The following is a 5893-nucleotide window of genomic DNA, read 5'->3' as shown; positions in this document are numbered from 1 at the left end:
AGCTGAGGCCTCTTTCTTTGGTAGAGGCCCGGATTTGGGGGTCAAGGATCTTGCCCGCAGGAACTCAGAGTGGACCCGCAGAGATAGGCAGATCTCTGGGAGGGGCCCGGGGCTCCAGCAGAGTACTAGAGGTGGGGTCAGAGACCAAGCAGGTGGGAATTACAGGTGGTCCTGCGTGGATAGTCAGGTCTTCTTTGTTCAGTGTTGCTCAGAATAGTCTCCGAAGTAGGGTCATGAAAATGCTCTTGTAATAGATAAGTAAAAAACCTTGGAGAGGGTAGAGAGAATGAAAAAAGTAATGCAAAAGTCAGAATAATAGGAAGTTTGCTTTGAAGTTATTTCTTCTAGTAATGCTATGGAAGCTATATCTATGAAGGTTTAATAACATTTCTGGATTTCCAATCGGCTCAGAACCAGGTATCCAACGTCCTGCGGAGTAGCATGCCCAAGTTTTATTGTGACTACTGTGAAACGTATCTTATCCATGATTCTTCATCTGTGAGGAAGACACACAAAGAGAATGTTAAAGACTACTATCAGAAATGGATGGAAGAGCAGGCCCAGAGCCTGTTTCACAAATAACGGCTGCATTTCAACAAGGTAAAATCCCTTCACCTCCTTCTCTGGTCCTCCTCCTACCAGGACCATGATCCCACCTCCCCCAATCTCCCGGGTCCTCCTCTCCCTGGCATGATGCCTGCATCTCACATGGAAGGCCCTCCCATGATGAGGACGATGGCCCCCCTCCTCCTGGGATGATGCCTGTGGGACCTGATAAAGGCTCAGTGTGCAACCTTGGTAGGTTAGCCTGGGCTTAAGTAACCAGGCCGGCCTCACTTGCTACACTCATTTTGCCTCTGCCACCCACGTGCTGGATTACAGCTCCTGGAATGAGGCCCCCTGTGGGTTGTCACATGCCCATGATGCCTGGGCCACCGATGATGAGACCTCCTGCTCACCCTATGATGGTGCTCACTTGGCTCGGAATGACTCGGCCAGACAGATAAGATCAGAAAGGCTCTGTATCAGTTTTGTATTTCTTGTTCATTGTTTTGTTTCACCATGAGATTATGGTGCTGAGATTGAGTGTTTTCTAGCTGCATGATAAGGAAGGCTTCTGCCTTCCTAACAGAGAATAGTTTTGGAGGGGAGAAGTGGGATTTAAAAAGATGCAGTTCTCACTTATATTGTGAAAAATGAAAAAAAAATTGTCAACAAGATCTAGACAAGGATTAACATGCTAACATGGAAAGGGAAATTCATGGGGCCCACAACTCTAGAGAAAGAACTGCAGGCAACCAAAGAATATGGTAACATGGAAAAATATATTTTCTTAAAGGAAATAATTCCCCAATTTGTTATCTAATACCTCCTGGTCAGCCCTTGTATTATATAGACATATCAGATTGTGGTTATGTATTTAGAGGAGAGAGAGGGAGACACGTGAAGAAAAAAGCAGAGGCTGTGAATTTGAGAGACAGCAAGTAGGTGGGGGACATAGGAGAGATTGGTTGGAGGAAAAGGAAAGTTGAAAATTATGTAATTATATTTTAAGTTTAAAAATACAGCACTTCGTTATTGCCGTTATGTTTGCTGTGACAATAGGACTGGTCACTCCAGCTGGTGCCCCTTCACCAGGCTGTTCATAACACAAGACAGACTTCTTATAGAATTCAATGCTTTCTGGTCAGCTAATTGACAAAGTTCACTTCCCAGACCAGGCATATTGACAGAAGAGGGAAGTAGGAGGCAGAGAAGTCCTTTATTCACAGGCACTTGTTGTAGAAACTTTAGGAGAAGGTCAGAACCCAACCCTAAGTGTAAACTGTCTTCTACTATTAGCTTGCAAACATTTGTTTTTAGGAAATGACTGTTAGTGTACCAGGCTTTGCAAAATAAACCAGAAAGGAAATGTAATAATTTATGCCTATAAAATTTATCCTAAGTTAATAGTTTTTTGATTATTTTTTTCTAAAAATGAGCCACTATTCTGAAACCATTGCTAACTTTGTCAGAGTATACATTAATCTCTGCTCTACATATGGTAACTAATCAACTCACTTTTTCTCTTTTCTTTATTTAATTAGATAATGATTAGAACTCTCAATAAGATTCAGTAATTGTGGAATATTCTTACATTTCTGTTACCAAGTATGAAGGCTAGGTTTATCTAACTTGGTAACTAAATAAGCGGTTGTTCAGTAAGGGCCTTCAAATTGTATTCTTGTCCTTTTCAGTTTTCATATAGCTCTCAATGACTGTTTGTAAAGTTCATTCACTATCCATCTGGGGCACGTGGAAACAGTAGCATTCAAATAAAAGTGATTCCAAGAGGAAGAATAAACTTTAAGCAAATTTTAACAAAAAGTATCAATTTTGATTAAAATATATAACATCTATTTCCTTATATATTATAACTTCCACTATGTGCTTTATCCATACAATAGAAGACTGAAGTGTTACCAATTAAAAGGTATTTGAGATAGTAGCTGAAGGGTACAAGACAACATTTATACTATACTGGGACAGGAAAGAAGGCTCAGTGGTTAATAATGTATACTGTTCTTGTAGAGGACAAGAAAAAGTTTCCAGCCCCCTAAAGTAGGTGGCTCACAACTACCTGTCAAGAAAGACCTAAAACCTACATTCATATGTTATAAACTCACATAAATGCATACACATAGTTAAACAAAAATTAAAATAATCATATTTTAAGAGTATATGAGTTTGTTGGCTAGTCTTATCTCAATTTGACACACAACTGAGCTATCTAAAACCCTCAGCCTATTGTGGGTGGAGCCATCCCTGGGCTGGTATTCCTGGGTTCTCTGAGAAAGCAGGCTTTGCAAGACATGGTGAGCAATGCAGGAAGCAGCACCCCTCCATGGTCTATCTGTTCCTGCCTCCTTGTTCCTGCCCTGTTTGAGTTCCTGTCATGATTTCCATTGAAGATAGACAGTGATAAATTAGTGTAAGACAAATAAACCCTTTCCTTCCCAACTTGATTTCTGATCATGTTGTTAAGTTGCAGCAATAGTAATCCTAACAATGACAAGTTGGTACTAAAGTTGTAAAGTATTGCTGTGACAGACCTGACCATGTTTTTGAGAGTACTGTGGATTGACTTTGGAAATTTAGGCTAAAAAAGACATTACGTGTTGAAAGCTCAGTGGGATGTTCTGTGGAAGCTTAGAAAATAATGTTGAAAGCAGTGAAGAGATTTGAGGCTTGGCTTAAGAATTTTCAGAGGGAAGTTTAAAGGTTATCAGGACCATTTGTTATTTTGATTTAAGATTCTGTCCTTCTTGTTAGCTTGAGCAGTAGAATCAGCTGGGCTTAACAAGATTCCAAAACTACTAAAGCAAACCTTTGCTTTGCAGGGACACTCAGTGTTGGTTGGCTATAGTTCAGAGTTTAGTGGTAATTAAGAAGGGACCAACATCATTGAAGTGAAATCTTCTGTGAAGTGTTTCCTGGAAATCAGCCCTAAGAAGCTGTGTTCTAGAGGTGGCCAAGGTTGTACCTCACTCTGGAAGCCTAACTTGGTAGTGTAAGGTTCATCCTAGTAGTACTGATTTTGAAAGAATAAGGGGATCATGGAGAACAGCTGAGGCTTAGCACTGTGAGAGGCCGGGACAGGCCATTGATGAAGGTGCAGACTTAGTAATAATTGATGCTTGACATCATGGAGAGAGCCTATGAGAGGCTATTGGTTTGGTAAAAGTGTAGTTCAGTTACAAAAGACCCCAGCAATTTTAGAGATGTCTGCATAATGGGACAACCACCAAAGATATAAGCAACAGTGGAGTGTGGCCAGCTAGACCCTAGAAGACTAGCTATTTGTACTATAGAGGACAGGGCAGAGGACAAGACCCAAGCCCTTTGGAGGAATCCAGTAGATACCAAGTGTTTCTTTGACATTGGACTTTGTCTTTACACAGTTGAAGTTTGGCTTTGATTTTGTTTGATTATGTATGTGCCCTGGCTCTCTCCCTTGAAATAAGAAAGTATTTGATTTAGTTTTGAGTTTTACAGGACCCCACAACTAAAAGACTTTGGACATTTTGGATTTTTAGAGATTGGAGATTTTAAAGAGACTGAAATTTTCTTGTGTCTGAATATGTGTGACTTTTAAAGTTTTTGTGTTTTTTAATGTGTGATGTTGGGGATGAATAAGAAAGGAAAGGCTGTGTCTTAATAGTGATGTGTTTGTGTGTCAAGCTGATAAGGGGTAAGTTGTGCTTATGTCAACTTGACACATGAATGAGTTATCTGAAAGGAGAGAACCTCAACTGAGAAAATGCATCCATAAGATCCAGCTGTAAGGTATTTTCTTAATTTGTGATTGTTGGGGCAGGCACAGCCCATTGTGAGTGGAACCATCCCAGGGCTGAGTAAGCCACGGAGAGCAAGCCAGTAAGAATCGTCAGATCCTGGTTCCAGATTCATTCCCTGTTTAAGTTCCTATCATGATTTCCTTTATGATGAGCAACAATAAGTAAGTATAAGCCAAATAAACCCTTTCCTCTGCAAATTGCTTTATAGCCATGGTGTTTAGATGCAGCAATAGAAACTCTAAATAGAACACTAAACATAGAGTATATGTGATTAACATTTACCAGTCTATTTTCCATCTTATTCTCTATCAAAATTCAGAGGTCCCTAATGCTATCAAGTCAGAATCCATTATTTATTAATTATATATGAGTTGTTGTAATTAGTTACTATGACAAAATTATTAATCCTTCTGATAACAGTGTAAGATGACAGAAATAATGAAATGGCATCACTTCATTTAATAAAGTTTTAGGAAAATGAAGATAAGTAGCATTTTTTTTCCTTCAACACTATGCCAATGTAATGTTGCTGTGCATGTTATATAAATAAAGAGACTATGACACTAAGGCCTCCATAATATTTTGCTGTCACTGTGGATTTATGATTCAATCCACATTTAAATTTAAACCGCTCAGTCAACCTTGAGTGTTTGTAAATTTTTCTGTAGCTTTTTATAGAGGAGACACTCCTATATTACTTTAATTTTACAAGAAGTTCAAATAAAAGCCTAAGTAAATTAGCCAGTTCTGTCTAAAGATTAGAGTTTATTTTAAAAATGTATTAATTTCATTTATATGCACATGTATGAGGCTGCAGGAGTTTGTGTGTACTACCCTCCAAAGCCAGAAGGCATCAGATTCTTGAGAGATAGAGTTATAAGCAGTTGTGAGGCTCCTGAAGTGGATACAGGAATTGAACCTGGATCCTCTGTCAGAGCAGTAAATGCTCTTTATTCCTTCGAGACAGCCATCACTCCAGTCTCTAATAGGAAGTAAACATTGGAATAAAATTATTTCATATTATTTTAGCATGTTAACATACTCTGTAGTTTTATGATATCAATATAACTAGTTTGTAATGCCTATTGTGTTTTTTAAAAATGGTCAACAGATATGTAGTAGGGAAATTCCCAACCAGAAAGAGATTACACTTACTAAGATTTTACTTCAATTTCTGTGTTTGATACCTTCAGACAATAAGACTTATAATAATGGAATTGGTTTATTATAAAATCTTGAAGATATTTTTAAGGTTGAAAGATAACAAAGAAATTATTATAATCCAGATTGTCATCATTATAAAACTCTTCTGTGAAGAGTACTGGGCAACTTCAAAAGAAACACCAGAGGGTGGTGGTTTTCTTGTAGATTTACATATTGAAATTCATATGCTCTTTCTTGAATGTGCATATCGTGATATACATGGCAGGCATCTAAGAATGATCAAGATAAGACTATAGGAAGCAATAACCTTTCAGAAGTTCCACCGTTAGATTTAGAGGTGTAAATACACAGCTCTTTTTTTTAAGAACTTAAATCCATTCTGCTGTAAGGTC

General features: G+C 38.4%; 1 pseudogene; it reads left to right on the top strand.

The window, feature by feature from the left end:
• The first annotated feature begins 441 nt into the window (after positions 1–441).
• On the top strand, positions 442–1007 carry LOC127220232 (U1 small nuclear ribonucleoprotein C-like; annotated as a pseudogene).
• The last annotated feature ends 4886 nt before the right edge of the window (positions 1008–5893 follow it).

This window comes from Phodopus roborovskii, unplaced genomic scaffold, assembly GCF_943737965.1.
Source record: "Phodopus roborovskii unplaced genomic scaffold, PHOROB, whole genome shotgun sequence".
Classification (NCBI taxonomy): domain Eukaryota; kingdom Metazoa; phylum Chordata; class Mammalia; order Rodentia; family Cricetidae; genus Phodopus; species Phodopus roborovskii.
Note: the sequence above shows the minus strand (reverse complement) of the source record. Positions and strands in the feature narration are given on the sequence as shown.